Source organism: Ciconia boyciana, chromosome 10 (genome assembly GCF_034638445.1).
Source record: "Ciconia boyciana chromosome 10, ASM3463844v1, whole genome shotgun sequence".
In the NCBI taxonomy this organism is placed as follows: domain Eukaryota; kingdom Metazoa; phylum Chordata; class Aves; order Ciconiiformes; family Ciconiidae; genus Ciconia; species Ciconia boyciana.
The window spans coordinates 3,296,197-3,320,129 of NC_132943.1; the positions used below are offsets into that span (position 1 = coordinate 3,296,197).

The 23,933-nt window shown below is 39.2% G+C and overlaps 1 protein-coding gene across 10 annotated transcripts in view; it reads right to left on the reverse strand.

Annotated features, from left to right (window-relative positions):
* The window catches only part of MBD5 (methyl-CpG binding domain protein 5), a 171,536-nt gene that overhangs the window by 90,286 nt on the left and 57,317 nt on the right, over positions 1-23,933 (reverse strand). For 9 of the 10 annotated variants that reach the window (XR_012044482.1, XR_012044481.1, XM_072875313.1 and 6 more), the window contains exon 3: positions 981-1,117. The gene's annotated coding sequence lies outside the window, so the exon portion shown is untranslated. Of the gene's footprint in view, positions 1-980; positions 1,118-3,633; positions 3,749-23,933 lie in introns of all 10 variants that reach the window. The other variant, XM_072875314.1, reaches the window with a different exon arrangement.

A 23,933-nucleotide genomic window follows, 5' to 3' on the forward strand; every position in this document is an offset into this window, starting at 1 on the left:
GAGAAGACCAGTTTATCATTCAGAGATAAGTACAGGACTTACACAGTGACTACAATATGTTTATTTTTCGATTGCATACATATCTGTAACAATAAACTTCCCAATGAATTCTCACCAAGTTGCAGGAATCTAATGGTGAATGTATTTCTGGGGAAGAGACATCTGTTTTTTTCAGTGCATGTGCTGTCTCGTTCGCTTTGTGAGCTTTCTATTTACATAACAAGTCTGTGCTAACAGATTAAAAAAATCCTGTCCCCATCTAATCTCTTAAGATACATACAATATTCTTACAACTATGGTATTTGATGTATCTAAAATTAAAGATACTCTACTTTTCATAAGGAAAAATGAAAAATGCCCAAAAAAAGATCTTCCAGGAACAAACAAACTCAATAACTTTTCAATTGTGCGCTGTCACAAATGAGTAGAGAAAGAGAATGGCAGTCAGCCAGTTCTCTTTTTTCTTCAGGTGGGTTTTAAACATATTTCTTCTAAACCAATCAACTTGATTATTGGCTGTTTCTCAGGTTATTCTTCCCATTTACCCTGTGGCATAAGTGAAAACTGCTCCTCCAAAAGAGTTAATTCCAAATCAGAGCCATGGGCTCCATGCTGGAAAATATTGGCAAAAGCTGAGAGACCTGTTTACAAGCATCCGGTCTGATTCTGCCCGATTCTATCTTCGATAATTGCTATTTTTATTTTGTTAACTGGAAAAGTCACACAAAATTATATTTAGTAATTGCATCGTCTTCCATAATACTAAAAATAAACACGGTATATTAATTTCTAGTGGTGGCACTACATTACCGCCAGATAACCAACACTGCCTATAACACCAACCTACTGAAAGCCCACCATTATTTTCTGACACAGCAAAGAAAAGAGAAGAAACGATTTTAAAGTTTGAAATCCCTGTGTTTACTATCCATATGTATGTGACAGGAAGAGAAAAAGTGGCAAAGAGAGAATTCACCTACCTCAAATCAGGAGACTGGTGGAGGTAATCCACCAGGATTTGGTGGGTCTCTGAACTTTTGGAAAGAATTAGAGAAGTGCTGTTTCTTCAAGTCTTTTTGTTTCTTTGCCCGTTTTGTTGTGATAAAGCCTCTTCTTCCTGCAATAAAATACACGTTGTACTAAAACAAGATTTACAGAAAGACAAGTTATCGATACCTGTGCTTCACGCAGACTGCACGGCTTCTCTAACAGACTGCTTCGCTACACAAAAACCATGGGTGCATTCAGAAAAGCAAACATTGAACAAAACTGGTGAGTTTACCTAGGCGCTCTCAATAGTCAGTGAAGAAAGGTAGAGTCCAAAGTGTGACTTCAATTAATCAAATCTGATCCTAAATACAGCTATATACCTCTAGAAGGATCTCTCTTTCTTCACCGAGCATAAACACAGAATCAGAAGAATACCCTGCTGTCCAAGGGTAGGCTCCAGCTCTGGCCATATTCTCCATTGCTTTACACTTCTACAGAATTTAAGGCTATGGAAATAGAGCCCAAACAGCTGGCAAATGGATAAAAGGACTTTTTAATGAGATATTCTTGAGAAGATCTACCATAACACTTCAGAGAACTGAAATTGTAAAAAAGATGCCCAGTTTTGCTTATTTATATCTAATTTATATACACACCTCTATATATATACTCACACACATACATATATATATAAATTCACATAAAAACCCCAGAGTAGCTTAGATACCATTGAAAGTAGATTTTAGACTTGTAGGCATTTTTCCCTAAAATGCCTTGTAGATTTTTCGCCTAAAACAAACACAGCTACAACTAATTCTGTGATTTGAACACGTGACGGAGAATCATGAACTCAGCCTAACCAGAGCCTTGTATTTAATTTTATTCTTATAACCAGCATAAGCAGTTGGTGACAATATCTTTGCATGATTATGCTTGGACTAACTACAGGGACCTCAGGATTTTCAGGTTTCCCCAATGGAGACCTGGGAAGACCTGGCTTCAATCAGGGCTCTCTTAGCTCCTCAGCAGAAAGCCTGAAAACTATGGGGACACCTGATTTTTTCCTTACTTCTTCATTTTCCTGGAACTTGGGACTGTTCTTGAGGAGGAAATCCCCAAGGTGTAGCCCCTTACTCAGGTTAGAGGACACAACTCAACCCTCTGCTAAAAGGCTCCTCCTGCTCCGGGCCAGGCGCCGCAGCTTGGTGCTGCTCCCTCTCTTCCGCAGAGGCTAACACCGGTCCGGTGAATCAGATAAGGGAGCTGATTTGTGTATTTCTGCTGGATTAGTCTTAACCTAGATCGGTTCCCTAATCTCTGCGGCTGGAGGAATGGCTTGTGCTGGACTAGACGCTTAGGAAGGAGTGGCACGTGTACAGGAATGAGTAACTCGAAGTGGAAAGAGCAGCAGTGAATTTGGCTCATGCCAGTCCAAAACGCTTGGGGAAATTCAGTATGCTTGCTCATTTATTTTATTTTAGAGTACTGCAGTACTGAAAATATCCTCTCATCTCCTGTTTTCATAGGAGGACCTCAGTATATTTCATCCTTTAAATAAAAGTAATATTTAGCTGTCTACATACTCAAAATGTATGATCCTAATTCTAAATTTTAACTGTTATAATACCAAAGAGCAGGCAGGCATGTCTAAAAAAAATCTGTTTTGAGTACCTGACTAAAGTCATCATAAAGCTGTTGGAAATAATAATCTTGCTTCCTTACTGATTAGAATTCACATCTATTATCCGAATATTTGCCAGACACGGTATCTGGAGATAATGGAGTTAGAACATAACAAATGACATAAGAAAACAAGAAGCAAATATCCTACCTGCCTTCCGAGACTACCTCTGCATGAATATACGGCCTTTTCCAAGTATACTATTCTCTTGTATGACAACAAGTTGGCCATATTAATATAACTTCCAAAATGCATTTTAACTGCCTAACAACACAGTATACCAAGTGAAAAACATTAAAGCTAAAAGAACTACAATAACAACAGGCAGGTCTTTCAGAGAAGCTAATTTAAAAATTAGCTATAGCTATAAGGCTAACATACTAACACATTTGTTTTACTTACGTGATATATAGCTATAAGGCTAACATACTAACATATTTGTTTTACGTATGTGATATATAGCTATAAGGCTAACATACTAACATTTTTCACAGATTTGGCAATGGTGTCATTTGAGCGCATGTAGCTTTGAACAGAGAAGATGTAAGAAGGGATACTAGCTATTTTTTTTGTCTCCAGTTACAGGAAAAATAAAAGAAATGGAGTTTTAATTTGCAAGAGGAGAAAATCAGAGACATCAATTTAGTCAATAGTCTCAATCCTATAAATCCTGCATATCTGGTACTTCCATAAAGAAAGTGATAAGTACTAATAATATATCTTACAACCATGAAAAGACTTTTATTTTACAAATAGCCTTGGTTTTGACAGGAAAGGCGCATGCTACTATTCAGAAACAGCATACATGCAATCTTCACCCGGCAATTTAAAAACCGACCGAAAACAATCAAATTGACAAATAGATCAGTTTCCCACTATAAAGAAAATCACTCCCATGTACAACCCTGGGTAATAAAGAGGTAAGCACAGTGCAGGCCCATGTACCACAGCACTCGCCTTACCTAACTGCTGGTTGCTATGGCAAGCATTTGCCTGTATTTTGTACATTAAACAGTAATATGTTTTCTGCTTCCTTGTTCTTGATATTTTGATGAAGTTAATACTCAAGATTTGGACCTGTAAGGCATGGAAACGAAAGGTTCTCTCAAATAATGATGCATTCCAATTTCTTCTGGTTGTGTGAAAACATCTTAGCATTAATAATTAATGAAGAATTTAAAAATTATTTTCATTCATCTGTAACACAGCATTTTAAAACTTGTGATTTATTTCCATTAGCTACTTTGCATACCTGTTGTACGTGTGCTTCTATTTTCTAGCTCACAATGGAAATGTAATTTACTTTTCTCCTTCACTGATCTTTAATTTAATATAGAGATAACTGTGAAACTGATGAGAACCGAGATGATAAACAAATACTTTTAGTTCTGTAAAACACCAATTTGTCTTTTCCCCTCCTTTTTTTCCTAAACAAATGTTGTTAGAGATACAAAAGAATAAATTAGTAAAAAATGTATGTCGTCATTACTACTGTAAACTAACAAATAACTGAATTTCTTTCTGTAGTTGCCTCTACCTGAGACACAGTGGTCCTGCAAAAGGTGTGTAAGAGGCAGCCATGAGTACAAGAGCCGTTCTAAAGAGGAGAGGACGATGTTAATCCATTTTCTTCTTGATTTCTATGGCTAACGTAAAGCCTTAACATACAAAATACAAATACCCCAAAGTGAACACATTTGATAAAATAACCCCAAGAGGAGAGAGAAACAATCCTCTTCCCACCCCAGGGGTCCCCACCGGACCAACTGCAAACTCAGATGCCATGCACTGACAGAAAGATCCACGACAAAACTTGACAATAGTCATACACCTTTTTTTTTTTTTTAAGGAAAAAAAAGTTTCACTACCCAGCAGATACCAAGCTGCCTGCTGAAGGCCGCCTCCTTCACCATCGAGGAATATTCATCATTGCGCTTCCTCTAAGTAGTTCTTTCAAACTGACATTGCTACTAATTAGTACTACTAACTGTCCTTTTTTTAAGGAAAAAAAAAAATCTTTTTCTTTTGATAGGAATGTTGTTTCCAGTATCAGCAAGTGCACACAGGCCCCTTTTCTTTCCCACGCATGAAAAGAAAGAATTTGTACATGGCTTCATTTGTTTCTTGCATCATGTCTTGACATCGGAACCTAATAAAGGGAGTTTGACAGCGGGGTCAGTAGTCCTAGATTACCACTTTTAACCTCTCCTGTACTTCGTAATGTATACGACTTGCAGAAACAGAGTCCCAAAGCATATTTACAAATTGCCTAAAAGCCAATAACAAACCTTATATGCATTTTCTTTACATTATTGTACATTCTTTTTGTAATGCTTGACGCGGGTGAGGCACAGGACGCACAAACGCTGCCCTGAAGACAGCCAACCCAGTCTTTCCTCCTGCCCAGCTTTCCTGCTGTCCCCTCCAGCTGCTCGTCTGCTTCCACCGTGCTGGAACTCTGCTTTCACAGATAAGGCCTAACTGAACCCACCAGTTATGATTCAGATTATTTTATCTAAAAATATTTGTGTTGACACCAAGATTCTAAGCTTTTCCATTCCTCTAAGAACACGGCGTAAGCAGCTGAAGCACTGTACAAATATTTGAATAAATATACCAACAGCATAAGCAGCAGAAGAAAAGGACTTTAAGATTAAACTGTTATCCAAAGCCTCAAACTCTTTAGGAAAGAAGAAATTTAATGCAGCAAGCACACCAACAGTTTATATTTTAGCCTCATGATACTTTATCATCACATAATAAAGCGTCTTCTTTTAGACATGATATTATGCCATTGTTTAAAATTAAATCCTCCAAAAAGAAAATAACATAAACTTTTCTAAACTATGTTATTTCTTATTTAAAAATTCTTGGCACAATTCTCCATAACTGGAAAATCTTGATTATTTCCAACTCTCTTGTAGGCCAAATGCTGCCACTGCAGGAGGACTCAATGACTGGCGTCCAGCACAGACTCTTTGCATCAATTTTCTTCTGGTCTGGACTCAGGCTACAACCAATGCTGGTGGCAGAGAAATCTGTTTTCTCCTAAATCTGAAATATTACATTGTACACCTGAAGTTCACATAGAAAGGAATCACCCCATGCAGGTACACCACCACATATAAATGTTTTTTTTTCATTGTTACTGCTCAGGTACGAGATAGTTGGAAACTCTTAAACAAGCTGAGAAAATAAAGAAGGAAAAAAAAAAAAGAAAGGTTGTTGCTTCACAGTCCTCTCATCGCTAACCTTTTTAAAGAGGAATTACCTTAAGGAAGGTCAGGGAATAGCTGTCATCACCACTGACTGCAGAACCAATGGTTTTAACATGTTGAATTTTACTCTTTGCTTATTTAGTGATGTGACCAACCTCATCACCGTAGCACTCACACTTTCCATATTCTTTGCTTCTATCATCCCTCTATGGCTAGAGGGTGTTAATCTCCCAGTACAGTGATAACCAATGTCCTCATGCACACAGATTTCATTACTTAATATCTCTGCAGCGCCTTACAAGGTGTTAACTGTTGTCATGCTACAGAAAAGCCTGGACAGTGTCTACTACAGCAAGTATCCCGCCTGCAACTGGAAAGGCTGAGAAAGTTCCAAGTAAATTTACACAGTGAAGGAATTTCATTTCACTACCCAGCAGATACCAAGCTGCTTGCTGAAGGCCGCCTCCTTCACCATCGAGGAATATTCATCATTGCGCTTCCTCTAAGTAGTTCTTTCAAACTGACGTTGCTACTAATTAGTACTACTAATTGTCCAGTTCATTCATAAAGTATCAGGATGGTATTTTAATAATCCCCTGACACAGGACTCCTAAAGCAGAATTCAGTTTCTGGAATTCTAATTCTATTCTTGCTAAGGTTAATAGATGGTTTCCCACTGAGTTTAATCTAATTCACATTGGATCACTACTGAGTCTATATTTATATAAAATGCCCTACTATTTGAATCTGTTTGATCATTTTAAAAATATCTATCTTATTTATTCATAGACAGAGATCAAAGTTCTCTAAAAATTTAGCCAAGGATCGAACGATTTTTCAGAAAGCTTCGATAGATTTTATGATGCCTGTTTTTAAAGTACTTCTAAATACCATGGTACTAAATCATCAAACATTCCTCTGATTTTTAGAAATATATATCACCTGCTGCAAGTAGCATTAAGGCCAAACAGACACGTGAAATAATATTAAGCTGCTTTAATGACAAATATACCAAATGTCATTGGGGAAAAAAAAAAAGTACCCATCCTCTTAAAAGGCTAATAAAACTCACTGTTTTGTTGCAAGGTTTTCCGAAGCCTTATGAGTTTGTGAAAAGGCCAGAGATGAGAAAAATGCCTTAGACAACAGTTAATATATAAACATATCTAAGACCTCACAATGTCTTCACGTATTTATTAATTTGGAAGCTTTACGGTGATCTTGGACAATCATTGATACATACATCATGTATTGCTCTGGCCACTGCTGTGATCATAAAAATAACTATCCTTGCTGTAGAATTTCACAGAAATTTTCCCTGAAACCACATTTTGAACACCAATCCATACTGAAATCTAAAAATATTAGTATCTATGTAATATTTTATATAAATATAGAATATACACATTATATAATTATATAAAATAAAAAAATCCTAATCCAAGAATCAAATAAAAAGGCACAGACAGCTGGTGAGAGGAAAACATGATTTTAATCTCATTATTACTACAGCAAAAATTTTTACCTTTTTACCCACAGAACAGTGATTTGACAATAGCCTACGACTACAGTGCACAGGAACGTCCTAAGATCAATGGGAAAGCCATTCATAGAAGTGCAAACTCTGGACTGCCCTCAGAACGGCTTCTGCAGAGCAGGTCAGCAGTCAGCACTGCAAACCTGCCAGAACCCTTTCCGCCTCGACTCGGAGAACGTCGTGCCAGACAGGCCACGAAAGCCACGCTCTCAAGCACGTGATGAAGGGATGTCTAGGGAACTCATCGAGCTTGGTGGGTACACCTCAGCTCCTCTAGTTTGTTTCTGGCGTAGAAGTAAAGCACAAATCCTCTTGCATGTCTCCTCCTTCCCCTCTGGCAGAAGCAGCTGTGATGCCTTCAGGGCTTTTGCTGGAAAGCTGGTTCCTGCACTCTCTCACCAACAATTCCTCTTGCTCCTCCACCTTTTCCTCTTCTCACCACGCTTTTGCTCTTGGATCTAATCCCCCACACATAGCAAGTAGACAACTTGCCCTTAGTACAGTCCTGAAACTCTTCCTCATCTTCTGCTCCTTGTTAACGGTTGGACTTGATGATCTTCAAAGGTCTTTTCCAACTTAAACAATTCTGTAATGCTGTTTCTGTGCTCAAGTCCTCTCCTAAACATGGCAACACATCTCACCCTGATACCAGCTGAATTCACTCTCTCTTGCTGCTCATGCCCCACATATGATTCTCCATTTCTTTAGTGTCTCTCTGTGGAGTCTCATCAGGAGAAAACTTGTCCCAGTGCATTTCCTCAGCCCTCACCTAGGTTAGAGAAGCATAATAAGGAAAGCACCCACCTTCCTCCAAGGAGGCTGCTGATGACGTTAGAGCTGACTAGAGAGAGCCGCGGCTAGCAAAGAATGTCACTGACGGGTACGGTCATAGGATAGTTTAAGCAAGTGATGGATATGGAAGCATTTCTAGTCACCTAAGACTTTTTCAGTTAAAAACCTAAAAACAGACAAATACCTAAGCTGGTAGTTTGTGCATGTAAAGCAAGGATGAGGACAGTTCTAATCCACACCTATTCCCTGCTTCCTTCCGGGCTGGTACTAAGGAACTGTTCTCCGCAGAAGCAGGCTGGACCTCAGCAGTCCCCCTGCCTTCCCGTGGCCAGCAGCACACCCATCTCCCTGCCAACATGAAGAACCCCCTCCCTAGAGGTAAGATTTCAGGCACATGAGAGAGGATTTCCAAGCAAATGACCAAGCAATCCACAACGGTCTCACTGGCAGACTTAGCCTGGGTCACTGGTCGGATTTCCTGACGTCACAAAAATCAGGATGACCAAACCCAAGCCTATTTCCTAAAGCAGGATGCCATCCTGCTGTATTCAGTGAGCTGCGAGGTTGTAAGTACTAATGTAAGAGTTTTAGGGAGGTACCAGGTAGGGCTGCCTTGGGACTTGGGCATCAGGGGTGTTTTCTCCCACACCAGACCATCCTTGCTTTCTGGCAGGCTGTCTCCTTGCAGTGGTTTGTAATTGGAAAAAAATATAAATCAAATTCGATGATTGCAGGATTAGCTACAGCTGACATAGACAAAGCATTACATTAAATATCTCCTACAGCAAGTTGATCATAACAGTCATCCACCAGCGGTAAGTTAATTAGATTCTGATACTTAGTTCGATATTCCAACAAAGATACCCCAGTGCGCACTCAGCATTTGCAACACTAAAAGAGAGGTGGTGTAAAGCTGCCGGGGAGGCAATAAGAACCTTTGCAGCACCGTTCTTAATCACAGGGAAAAAAACAGGAATTCCCAGACCATCACATAAATGGCTGCTGACACCTTTGCACTCAAAACCAGCTGTCTGACTGGTTTTTAACTTTCTTCGATCTGTAGATCACTACAGATAAAAAGTTTTATATCTTCCAATTCCTATATTAATGCAGTACTTTGCAATACAGAATTATGCAGGCTCAAGAGTAATGAGCGGACAGAGGCATGTAACTGGTTTATTGGTCTGGTTTGCACACTTCATTATGCAAAACAGAAGTGATAATTTTTATTTGACAAAATATGTTGGTTTTATTCTGATCAATTCACCAACAAGAAAGAACAAGGCGGGTTCCCAAGCTGAAAGTTAAAGGTGCCAAGGTGTGCCAAAGTGTCAGCTAGTCAAACTGCAAATGAAAAACCAGAGGAAACATCACATCATTAAAAACTTATAATAATTTTTCAGAAAAAACTTAATACACAGCATCAGAAATTTACTATCCCTTTGGTTTGCTGAGATAACCAAAGAGCTTCTGGGGGAAGAGGATGAAAACAAAACTAGAAAGAATTGCCTTAGCAACCCCGCCATGAAAACACACTTCCCCTCTCAACACTTCCACAAACCTAGATGCAATTTTTTATCCCACGTCTGCTCTATAAGCATTATTAGACAAGAAAAAGAGGGGACAGTAAAAACAAGCATTTGAAGTTGTTGAGGTGTTTGACAGTAAATCAATAATAGGAGTAAGTAAAACCCAGATTTTTTACGTTAAATACACAAATATACGTTGAAGGATTAAAGACAGAAAACTATTGCGACAACAACAACAACAACAAATCCTTTAACAGGATTTAACTCTTTTCTCTAAGTTTGTTATACTCCAAAATCGACAACGTAAATTGAAAATATAAAGTGCGTTAGGTTTCTTGCTTCTAAAATGTTTTTCAGGAAGCAATTCAATGAATGGCCGTATTAATGCTGTCATACTGAGATCAAGAAAAGTGTTTCATGCGTTAGAGCAGCTAACAAATGCATTTTTCTAGCTTCATCTTAGCCAGCTTTTCACATCAGCAGTGCACACAGAGGGAAAGGATCTGAGAACCAGACTTTCAGTAATTGTCAACAGACAACTTGGTTACACGTAAGTTTGGGTTTTTATGACAAGATTTTTTGTAAAATTTTCTCTGCTACCAAAACCCCTCCCTTTCAAGCCAAAGAAGCTTCTAATATGCAATGCAAAAGACTTAAATTGTTTAAGGCTTCCAGTCGTTAACAAGAAGCTAAACACTTCTAATGGCTTTGCAAGTTATCTTAATTTAATAATTAAAAAATGTAAGCGTAATAGCAGTATAGCCTTACAATTTTGTATGGATCCAAGAACAGTGAATTACACAGTGTCAACTGGTCTAATTTAATGGCTGGATTTTTTCCTTCTTCCCAGAAACCACAAGCTAAGTGTCCCAGTTCCTTCATTCTTAGCATGTTTTTACACTATCCGGATTTAGGCTTAATATAAGAGAAAGTTTCTGACCCCTGAAGCCTTTGATTCCTCTTCTGTACTTGCAAACTTCTCTAATTCACAGGTATGGCGGCTGGTAGGAAGGAGTTAACGGGAGCTTCCAGATGACAGAATTCATTTCTCAAAGAGAGTACGAGACATCCGTTCAAGGAGAAAAACTTTAAATTCCTACTGAATTGCGCTAGATTGAAATTGATGGGACAATCAGATCCCCTGGCAACTACTAATCTGGTAGATAAAAAGATTTCTATTCAAACCAAGCACTGAGATACTAACGGTGAGCTGAAGCCTAAGGACCAAAGCGCATCTTCATCTTAATGCAAACTTGCTTTAAATTCGACAGCTGTAAGAGTACACTTCCCAGATTTTTGGAAGCAATGCTCAGTGGCCTTGGTCTGACACCTAACAAGCCTGACATGCTAGGTTCAACTATTTGGACTGCCTGATCTGCCACCTGCCTGCACCCATGGTTAAAAGTAATTGCACACACAATGAATTTGATTAGATTTTACAAATATCTTTCAGGGGGTGGCAGTACGTAGCTATGCCAATGGAGAAACTTCCGGTCAGCTTTTTTTGAACACGTGAATGTGGAAACATGTGGCAAACACACCTAAACAAAAGTCGGGACCTAAAAAAAACGTGTAAAATTCTACTTCCACCCTCACTTTGGATTAACAAGATGATCAGCAAGTGTGATGAACAGGACCTTCGCTCGAGGAACTAAAGACTTGCAGTCTCATCTTAGTGTAAGAGGATGCCAACAAAACACGGTCATACATAAAGACACAAAATTAAGCTATTACCTAAAACGGCAATGTGCAGTAGTGCACTAGGAAATACCTATTCTAGCTACTGCTCAGCTTCAGAGAACAGATGGAAACATTTAAAGTTTGGGCAACGAGAATTATTTCTTAATAATGCAATAATTTCTTAATAATAAGAAACTTTCCAAAGTTTCTAGTAGCCTCATAATATCCTAAATGGGGACTACGTCAGTATACTCTTCTTGACATTCTGCGTTAGCAGGTAGAAATAACAGTGTTCAAGTCTTTCCTCAACTCCAGTAGCTACAATCTTTTTGAGGGTTATGTTCTTGAATACTTCTAGTAACGTGTATCTCCCCTAAAGTTTTGGTGATAGAGAAAGTGACTCACCTTACACACCAAACAAGGGTCTCAGAGGAGATTTAGAAAGAAAGCCTGATGTCCTTTCAAAGACCCAACACAAGGACTATTAAAATTAGCCTCCAAATGCGTTGTTATAATATGAAATGCCTAACCAAGCCATGATACAGAATATGAACATTACTAAAAAAGTTGTAACGCTGTGAAAGTTCACGTAGGTAATAGTTAGCTGCTACTAAGTGAAATTACTGAATTAGTAATTTTTAAGTAGGGTTCCAAATAGTCAACACAAACCAGATACAGCCTTCTGAATTATTTATTTCTTGAACTATAAACATGTCCTCTGCTAAACTACCAAAATTAAGAATCTACTCATGCAGCTAGATCCTCATCTTGCATACTAGGGCTTCACTACAAAGCAGAGTAAATTTACTCAAGGTAAGAATTTACCCTAAAACATACACGAAACTGTGGCAAATGGAAACAGTCAAATCATCTGTTTATAACTGCTGTAGGTCAGCCCAACTAAGCACACTACGCTAAATACAGTAGGGTAAAAAAAGCTTGTACTTCAGCACCTTCAAGTATTTTAGGCAGCAGATAAAAACGAGCAGTTTAAAACAAGGTTTTTCTTTAAATAGACTTTTTGGTTTATTCTTCCAAAGAAACCTTAAATACAGAAAATATGAATTGACCTGCAGAGAAATAATACCGTACCCTAACATTCCTCAAATTACCATCAAGAACTATTGTTATACCCATGCACCAAAATATTTATATCAGTGTTTCTTCCCACTTGATGTAACCAAGTCATTTTGCGGCAGAGTTAATTTGACTGCACAGAGTAAACTATCCTTTCTGCTTTATCAATTTTATTCAGTGTCTTTGTCCAAATACAAATCCCACCGCAAGCGCTAAATTTGTTGCAGTCGTACACTGAATGGTAGCCTGGGCCCTTGCAGCACAGGTCGCAAAGATGAAAACGTTAAATTGATATACAGGAATTAAAGAGCACAAGTCTTTCAAAGCAGTCAGATTTCACACTGGTTTTCTAAACTCATCAAACCGTGCAGTCCTGAACTACACTAATTGCAGACTATTTAGCATCTCTGTATAAATTTTGCCAATATATTTGATAGAAATGTGTTTTTGTAGCATGCTTTCCAGATGCCATTTATGAGTAGAGAAGACTAACTTGTAAAACCAATAAAAAGGAATATAAGTTTATTTTACTCTCCGCTTTCAAATTTTTGTGCCATCAGCAATAGAAGACGACTTGGAGACTGCTATGTATGCAACTAGGTGTGAAGAGTCATACCGAGAAGTAGATCCAACACACCTTCAGAGCAAAGATTTTCTCTGCCCAAAATGACTGCAGGCACAGGCAGGGGCTGTTACACTATAAAGATAGTTTGAGATACAGCAGTTTTCAGAAGCTAAGGTAAACCAAAAAGCTGAAGAGGTAGAATTTAAATTTTTTTTTTTTTTTTATTTCCCACTGTTAGAGAGTAGCACTTTTTAAAAACTTAATCCATGAAGCTTTTTGGAACTATAGCAAGATAATTTAACACATTATGCTACTCTGGAGTTTAGGTCACACATACTGACATCATGTTTTGCATGAATTTTGAATATCCTTAGCATTATGTTATTTGACATTCATGGAATCATCTCAGGTTAAGCCAAATGGCGATACATTGCATCAGGTTGTATTTTAGTAACTGCAATGCTGCAAGCTTAGCAAGCAATTCAGGATTTCAGGTATTTTGTATTATTGCAAAGGCACTATATGTACATTTATATACAGTAATTGTTATATCAATTGAAAAGTTATTCATTGATCTACAGGCATAGCACTTAAGCACAATTATCAACTTTCAAGCCTATCAATTTGATTTTTTCCTTTCTTTTTTCTTCTTAGCTGGCATTAGCACAAGAAGTTCTGGCATAGATTGTTTTCAGCTTGCACACATTTAAAACCAGCGTTGATTTCCTGGGACAGCTGATTTAAAATTGCTATGTTCCCTTTAATTGAGCAAGATTTACATGAGGGTCATAAAGATTTCTTGTACTATTAACCATTTGATTTCCAGCACCCTAGAGCAAGGCTCATTTTCTCTTCCCACCATATACTAAAGTGACTTTTTCTTTCTCTCTGTCACTGAAAAGTGCATCAGGACTTCCTAGAGGTGGTGTGCCTCCTCTCCCCTCCGTCCCATATACACCATAAGCACGGATACCCCAGGATTTCTCCGTGGCAAAGCACAACTCTTTGTCGGCGACATGGACAGTGGGATCGAGCGCACCCTCAGCAAGTTTGCCAACGACACCAAGCTGTGTGGTGTGGTCGATGCGCTTGGAGGGAAGGGATGCCATCCAGAAGGACCTTGACAGGCTTGAGAGGTGGGCCCGTGCAAACCTCATGAAGTTCAAGGCCAAGTGCAAGGTCCTGCACATGGGTCGGGGCAACCCCAAGCGCAAATACAGGTTGGGTGGAGAATGGAATGAGAGCAGCCCTGAGGAGAAGGACTTAGGGGTGTTGGTTGATGAAGAGCTCAACATGACCCAACAAAGTGCGCTCACAGCCCAGAAAGCCAACCGTATCCTGGGCTGCATCAAAAGAAGCATGACCAGCAGTTCGAGGGAGGGGATTCTCCCCCTCTGCTGCACTCTTGTGAAATCCCACCTGCAGTACTGCGTCCAGCTCTGGGGCCCCCAACATAAGAAGGACATGGAGCTGTTGGAGCAAGTCCAGAGGAGGGTCACCAAGATGATCAGAGGGCTGGAGCACCTCTCCTATGAAGACAGGCTGAGAGAGCTGGGGTTGTTCAGCCTGGAGAAGAGAAGGCTGCAGGGAGACCTTATAGCAGCCTGCCAGTACCTGAAAGGGCCTACAGGAAAGCTGGAGAGGGACTTTTTACAAGGGCTTGTAGTGATAGGACCAGGGGTAATGGCTTTAAACTGAAAGAGGGGAGATTTAGATTCGATCTAAGGAAGAAATTCTTCACTCTGAGGGTTGTGAGGCACTGGAACAGGTTGCTCAGAGAAGCTGTGGATGCCCCATCCCTGGAAGTGTTCAAGGCCAGGCTGGATAGGGCTTTGAGCAACCTGGTCTGGTGGAAGGTGTCCCTGCCCATGGCAGGGGGGTTGGAACTAGATGATCTTTAAGGTCCCTTCCAACCCAAACGATTCTATGATTTTTGGGGGCTGGCCAGACAGCCATCTATCAGCTTCCTGTACTGGAAAGTACACATGATTTCAAAACCCCTTTCAACTTCTGCAGGCTCTGGAGTCTGGCAGCTCAGAGCTCTCAGACCACTGCTCAGGTCTGAGACTTTACAACGTAGCCCTCTCCTATCGAAAGCTGACGAGTGCTTTCTGCCACCAGCACCCTGGAGTGAAGCTGAAGTGAAGCGGAGAGAGCTGCCCAGGGAAGTGGTGGAGTCACCATCCCTGGAGGTGTTTGAAAGATGTGTAGATGTGGCACTTAGGGACATAGTTTAGTGGTGGTCTTGGTAGTGTTAGGTTTACGGCTGGACTCGATGATCTTAACGGTCTTTTCCAACCTAAATGATTCTGTGAGGTGCTGATCAAATTTATGGCTGAGGCCAAATGGTCTGCATCCCTGCCCAACCAAAAACCTAGCCAAAGAACAGTGATTTAAAAATACTGTTCATAGAAAATGATGAGAGAGGAAGAAAGAAAGAAAAGCATGTGAACCTATGGGAGAGAGCTGTGAGTACTGTACAAAGATATGCACATATTTTGGATATGAGAGGGACCAGCTTTTTGTCCTGTTAAACCACAGATGCCTGCTGCACCCAAGATCATCTCTGCAGATCTGTAAACACGGGATACAAGGACTCACTCCACCCTCCCATCCCCTAAAGACATCTCCCCTTCACTGCTCTCCCTGAGGATGGACTATTTCCCAGCAGTTTCATACACCTCAGAGCACACAGAAAGCCATGGGACTGCATCGAGGACATACTAGCTGCTCTTTGCAGGTCTGTGCAACCTCAGATGCTTAATGCTGTTTAGCAGGGGCATTTTTGTTTTCTAATTATCAACTCAGACATTCTCTGAATGTCCTTTTGTTTTATTAAGTAGTAGTTATATTTTTGGATTTAATAAAGTGCCAGCCCTAAATTACTCTAGGTGTAGTTTTTGTTTTTCAGAAGGAACAAAAAAGAACAGGCATCTGATTTATTTGTGTTATCTGTTGGTTTGAACAGTGATGCTAAACATTTTCTTCCTTTTTTTTTTTTTTGTGCAAAAAATGATACCGCTGTTCAGGTGCATGCTAACAGTTACCAGATAGCTTTCTGGAATGTTGATTTTATTTCAACAGAAACATGTTAAGCATAAATAGTTTACAAAATGAAAAAGCAGGATGAAATTATGAAAGCAACAAGAACTGACAGCATATGATGCTAAGGTAAAATATTTTGTAAGTGCCTATGTAACATATCAGACTTCTCTGTGCTCCTTACTAAGGCTCATTGCATCTCCTCCTGCTCTCCCTGCTGCCAGCCCCACCTCCCTTAGCATAGGAAACAACTCCTCAAACTGTGCAAAATGACCTGAAAGTCTATTACTTCTAACTTAATCATCAGTAATTACCTTTAGCGTCACATATTTTATGCAGAACTCACCATGTGCTGTTACCACCGGGCAGGTATCGCTCCGAGTCCTGCAGCCCAGGTATGACCCTTCCTCCTGCCTTTCCAGTCGTCCCATGCACGACCTATGGATACCCAACCGTTGAGGTACCCTACCTTTAATGGGGTGACGCTATCAGCTATTCAGCTTCCTTCTGGTAGCATTCTTTGAAATGCTGCAAAACTTGGTATTTTTTAAACGCCTGAGGAGTATAAGTTTTCCCAAACTGATTTACTCAGTTTTATCTCCTCCTGGATACACAGCGATCCATTTGCACAATGGAAACGTGCAGTTTCTGTCAAAAGCCTCGGCATAATCTGGGACTTGAAGCATTGAGAACCACTGCCCATGCCACACAAGTGTCATTAACAAAAGCACTAGCTGTTGATGTCCTACTATCAAATGCTATACTCAACACCACGCTAGTGAAACATCCAAACAGTACTTCACACAGAATGGAAACCTTCTCCTGGTGAGTCATCAGGAGTTTTTTTTTTTTTTCACCAATAAGGATCAGAGTAAATTAACAGGCATGCAGGAAAGCTCTCCTCCTGCATCCCAAATCTCTAAAGCCATTTTTGGACTTGTATGCATGAACCACTGAAAAAACAACAGATGAAGTGACAGTTTGGTTCCTGAAAAGGACTGGCCAAAGGCCTTAAATCTTGTATTCCTGTCAAAATACATCCAAAGATATCATATGTGAAATCTATCAAAAGCTGAGTGTTAAAAAACTAAATCAACCTAATTAGGTAGACAGCTAGCCCTACCATTCTTTATTAAGTATTATGAAATGTCAAAAGTAAAAAGCAAACAGGCTCCAGAGATCAGCAACATTTGCATTTGAAACTACACCAAGACCATGTATTTGGGGGTGAGGCGAGTGAAAATTAGATAAAATGCAAGTTCTAATGTTCAAAGACTGCCTTGAAGGTGTAGGACATTTTTAGCTATTTTAGCATATTTTCTTTAGAAGCACACATTAGGTTTGTGTTTTTATTGTCCTCTTTTGCTTCCAAGTCTTGAAAGTATTAACTCAGCGTTCTCTGCTTTGGGCTTTCAGAAATACTTCTGTATTTTGTTTTACTCTCAAGCCTTGAGCTGCAGTGGACAAGGAGAAGCTCAGGGCACGCTGCCTCCACGGGGGCAACTCGGAGACAGGGGAGCAGAACCCACCCGAAAATGTGTGCTTTAAGTACCTAGGGGCAAAGGAGTGTCTGTGCAGTCTTTGAAGATCTCACGTGGGCAACTGCATGGTCAGACACCAACTTCTGGAGAGCTTTTCTTCAGCAGACACAGAGCAGAGAACTTTGAGGAGTACATGACAAATGCATACAACAGAGATTTGGACAAATCCAGATGTGTCAGAGGTTACCCCACCATTTATATTTGGTGGCCAAACCCTGAATCTAGTAATTTATTGAACTTAAATCACCAAGTTGCAGAAGTTACGGAAAAATCTGCTAAAAAAATTCATCCACGTTTTTTTCTCTAGAAAATCTTCACAAGAGAACCTCATTAGAAACATCTTCAATCCTCCTCCAAAATCTTTTATTTTTTAACTTTTATTAGAGCAAAAGGATCACGAAAATGAATGACAGAGATGGGCTTCAGCATTCAGACAGCATTCCTTAATGTTGCCCATGAACAGTTTCTAGATGGGACAAAATACTAGATGAGTTCAAGGACAGATAAGAAAAATTTAACTGATATAGGATCTGTAGCCTAGAGCTCATATTACAAAACATGCTGCAAAAATACCTAAATGTGTCAAACCCAGAAGAAGAGCCAGGTATCTCAAATGAGATGCCTATCCAAAATGTAGCAATGAAACACACTTCAATCAATACAGCACTGCACTTTGTGAACATAACTGAAATGCTTTTTCAGTTCTGCCATCAATTTCCACGGAGCTAGGACCTAACTCAGACTTCAGTAATCGCATATGAACACTGACCGTATCCTCAAATCTGGCTGCTTTAAAATCACCTTTTAATCATCACTAAATGACCACACTTAGCTCAATGCTAAAACATACAGTTCAACCCTAGATTCATGTTTTATAAATTTCTATTTCTACCTAAACAAATAATTTACTGTTGTGTCAGTCCAGTAGATATTTTGTATGTTTTTTTCCTCCCTTTCAGTGAATACATCCCATTATGGTAAATATTATATGAACTTGAACCTAAGCTAAAACTTACTCTAAGGAACACAGCCCTGCTACTCCAACACATAAGGAAGAACCTATAGTCCCCTGCAACCCCTCCCTGCCTCCCTTCCCTTCAGCCCCCTTGCCAGCAATGCCACCGAGTTCAGTTCCCAGGCTGAGGGGCTAAACTGGTTTTAGCTTCTTATACACTTAGTTCTGGATTTAGTTCTGGATTTCTTCCCTTCCAGTCAAAAACATAATCCCCCTGAACTGAACCCAAAAGTCACTTACGGCTTTAGCTGCTCCTCCAAAAGAGCTCAATAACGGGAAAGGACAGACTGTGCCGGTCACAGAGCGCCGAGGGATTCTGCCTAAGTCTGTACCTGGAGCGTAGGCTCTAAATATACAGCAAAGCAATTTTTCCCTATCACAGAATTTTGTGTTTAACTATATATTTGGGGCAGCACTAGCCTTAATAAATGTTTTACCCTCCGAAAAATCTCTAAATTCTATTTAACATTGTTTCTATCAGCAATTTAGGGGATAAAGCAATAAGGCATGTCAGTAGTATAGCTGCAAACTTAGTATGCTATGTATCAATTTTATGCTAGAGAGCCATAGCAAAAGTATGCTAGGCTGTGTTTCTTAGCACACTGTTTGGCGGATCATTTTCACATAAATGGCTTTCACAAACTTTTCCCAATTGGCATAATTTTTTCTTTTTGCAAATAGTGCAAGAAAATGCTAAAGCACACATACAGCTAAGGGAGATGAAGAAAGTATACCACACTCTAACAACAACAAGCAACAAAACAATTATGAAAGATTTAGTACGTGTAAACAAAGAGAAAATATTTAAGTCCTTCCAGATGAAAGGTAGAGCAGTATTGATTTTATATAAAAAGCTATTTCTTACTCTTAGAGGTAATTAAATATGGAAACATATTCTAGGTGAAATGGTGAGCTCACTATCGCTTCCAGGCTTCGAAACAAGATCAGGTAGCTTTCAAATAGGCGAGCTTTAATCCAGGTTCTGCAGAAAGTGATAGCCTGCATGCTGAAGGAAGCCAGAAAACAGTCACTGTGGTCTCTTCTGGCCTTTGGGTTTTTAAATTCCCTTACACTCCCCCCCCCCAAAAAAAAACCCCAAAACAAAAACAAACCAAAAACAACAAACCAAAAACAACAAACCAAAAACAAAACCAAAGACCTGTCTTCGGCAGGAAAATAAGCGGAGTAGATATAAAGATGGAAGACACAACCGAAGAATCTATGTCCAATTGAAGGCACCGCTCCTATCTTCACTCAAAGATATGCTTTTATGACAAGTATTTCTCATTTGAAAGCATGTTATCATTGATCAGCTGCACTTTACTCTTTTGCAAAAGGACTTAAATATATCTTTGTGCATTAAGCATGAGTTTGTAGAGTCTGCTTCACTGGGGAAAGAGGCGGCAGCGATGGGAAATGCCGCTTGCCTCTCTTCCCCCTGCTTCCCAAATGAGCACCATCTTTGAGCATCTTTGGTGCGGTGTGTGGTCTAGATCTCCGGACCTTGCTGTTTCAGTCTCATCAGCTTGTTCCCTACCCCCTCCCCGCAGCTGCAGCCAGGCTGCTTCATTTGTAATTATAAACCATCTTTTACTATCTCAGATGGAATTTTAGCTTTGCACTCCTGTAGCCCAAATCAAAACTATTCATAAAGAACGCGTGATTTTATACGTTTAGATGGGACCATCGTGATAATCTAGTCTGAGGGCATCGAACCTCGTTCGGAAACATCTGTGTCAAACCAGCGACTTGTCCTCTCCCATCAGCGAGAGGATTTCAAAACACCCTATCTTACAGCTGAATGACAGAGTCCCACACAGTTGTTACAGTGGACATTTAACTTATTTTTCTTCTGTTAAACTGGGAATGACAAGCTTTTTGGTAAAATGTACCAGAAGCTCATCCTAAAGCAGTGACCCATTTTGCTAACAAGAACCTAGAAAGATCTTTCCAATGTCCTAGCAGGGCAAAAAAGCCACCATTTTACAAGATCTTTTGTGCCGCCCAAACGAAATGTCAATATTCTGCTCACATTGTGAACACAAGGCTCTTCTTTTTTTAAGAAAAGGGACTAAATAAAAATAGGTGTGTTTAGGATGGTACTCCCACCATCTTCAACAGGTAGGCTAAAAGGTGGATTTGTATTGCCATTTGAAATAGCGTGCCTATTTTTAGAGATTTGAAATGTTTTTCAAATTTTCGATCATCAACAAAATCCAATTTAAGAAAAATAATGAAAATCATCATTTTTATGTACGCACTACTTCATAATAATAATTTCCACTGAAAAGATATTAGAAGTCTTTTAAGTAGAAAGCAAACAGAGAAAACCAACTGAATCATGGAAACACATTTGGTAGTAACCACCCAATTTTATACCATCACACTGAGGAAGGTGCTTAGCTCAGTTTTTCCTCTTCTCAATCTCTGACACTGTAAACCAACAGTTTCTTACAGCATTTCAGGTATGCAGATAAGGCATCAGGGCTATCCACAGTCTTAATATTATTCATGACAGATGGTGAAACCAGCTAACTATTGGTAATGTGGGATTTTTTAAGCAATACCATCTAAATCAGCGATTTGCTAACTTGCTGCACTGGAAGAGATATGTTTTGCAGTTTCATAATATGAATGAATTTGCAATGTGTTTTAAAATGCCTCTTTGTAGGAAAAACTGCTTTTCTCTAGCATCATCGGTTCCAGATAATTGTTTTCCAAAGATCACAACCAATTTTAATAAGTATTAACTTGATCAAGGCATGTGCATAAATTTCTGTTGAAATAACAGTTGAAGACAGTTTACTAAGACTTTCACACTTTAAATGGTATTATAATAGTTAGAATGACATTTGAGGAAAACGATCTACTGATCAATCTTCCATGCAGACAAAATAATATACTAGTATCATCTAAGTTAATGTTGAATTCATCATGTTTTTCAGCCAGCAGCAGTTATTTAATCTTCTGCAAGTCAACGGAAATACTGTCATTAAACTTTAATCAGGTGAAGTTTTCTTACTTTCTCCAGCTGTGAAATTTCATGCTACACACAAGGCACTCAATAACTTTACCAAGACTGCTTGAATATGAATATTTGGGGTTTATAAGTCCATAGACAGGCCAAAAGTTGGCGTGCAACTAACGACCAAGTGCTCCCTTCTACTCTCTAAAAAAAATCAAGACCTTTATTCTGTGTTGTTCTTAACTAATTACAGAGATGGAGATGCTGTACGGGAACATACAGTGTATTTATCCACTTTGGAAGACATCTCACTCTTTCACATCTCCGGAATGCAAAAGCCAAGGACTTTAACTAATGCCAGTATCTATCTGTTGAATTTCCTTTCAGACTATATAATACTATTCCTTCATCAAGAGATGAAATTGTGTAAAAAAAACATCTGAAGCATATGTGTCATGGGTATATATTTAATTCTATACTATGAGAATACAATATAAACTGCAAGCTACTACATGAGAACTTCATTCAACACAAAGAGCATCTTCCAGTCAGAACACCTACATGTCAGACTATTCCAGGCTGCCATTATGCCTACTGTCAACTGTTCATTTGCCTACAGAATCCATCCTATGAAAATGTCACTTGCTGTCACTCAAATACTTAAACTGTGCTTGAGATAAAAAGAAAATTAAAGGGAAAAAAAGATATATACCTGAACCAATATAAACGTCTACACTAGAAAATGTATAAAACTTCCAAACAAGAATTAGTAGCATAAGCAAAATGCTGGGTTAGAATTATTTAGGTGAGGTTAAATTATATACATTATAATACACATAATATGATACAGTTTTTGTTCTTCTGCTTTTATTTACGGTGTACCTGTGGCCAGGTTTCCTTCTCCATTTCCTGTTCCCTTTGTCAGGACAGCAATTAAGTGAGAATTCTGTAGCTACCTTCTCATAAATTATTATCCAATTATCCACAAGATTCAACAATTAACATTTCCATTTATGTATCAATAGCATAAAAATAATAGCATTTTGTTTTCTAACATCTAAACAACATGCATCTCAAAGACATTACGGTTACTTTGGAAAATTCATGCTGGGATCTATGTCCTAAATAGTTTTAGTTCCCGTATTAAGGACCCAACAGATGGACGGAGCTGATCAAAAAAGATGAGATATTTTCACTTTTCATGATACCTTTCAAATGGAAAGTTTAGTTCACCTATCCTTTTCCTAAGCTCAAGTATTTTTGCCCCCACTCTCAGAATGGTACCTATAACCTTTCATACACTGAGGATAAAAACGAAAAGAAATTTAATGAATCCTTTAAAGTGATGTAATCTTAGTTTGGGAGACTAAGTTAAAGCCAACTGTGGCAATTACTGAACCTTCTTGGTGAAAATCTTACCCCTCATTAATATTTTTCAGGAATGTGGTAAAAAATAAAAATAAACATTCTGTTTTGAATGACAGCTCTGGAGTAACACCACAGGTTTTCAGAGGAAGAGCGGCTCTCTTCTTTAGAAACTTTGCGTGAGCTTGAATTTAAAAGCATGACTGGTTTTAATTTAAAAGCGTTTCACTGAACTGGGATCCTTCTAAGAGAAGAGACAGAGATGTTTGAGATTCACTGAGCTGGATCAGCAGAAACCAATCGGGGCAGGGATCTCCCGTTAGCAGAGATATGCCGATAGAGGCTAGTTAAGAATCTCACAAATGACGACGCCTTGTTCAAAGATAAACCAACAAAAGCAAGAATTAGTTAGTTTAATTTCAAAGCTCTCATTTCTCATTGTAGGAAAGCTGTTGTGGCTATACTTGTAATAAATAAATTGCAGCTCCTGGTGGTACAAGGCCAGATCAGATGTGGATAAACACTGGTGATCCAAGCTGAATGTGCCAACTTCAAACCAGGGCTGTACGCAAAGTGGTGGGAGTGCCAAGAGTTCATCCCTTCTCACCACTGCCTTTACAGAATCAAATTCTTGCTTAACTGGAGACGACTGCAAACAGCTCAACACAAGGAAAGCTCCTGCGCCCTCTCCCCGCTGTAACAGGGGACAGAAAGTTACAACGTTATAATGAGGACAGAAACGAGGAGAAAAGCCAACTTGGCCAAGCCTTTGCTGTGGGGAACACTTGTATCTGGGACAAGCACCCACTGGTCATAATCACCAGCACCAGTTACCCAAACCAACCACTGCCTGATGAACCACTGCACAGACATCTCTCTTTTTTTTGTATTTTCACTTTCCTTAACCGTTTTGATAGACTTTCATCATGATAGTGG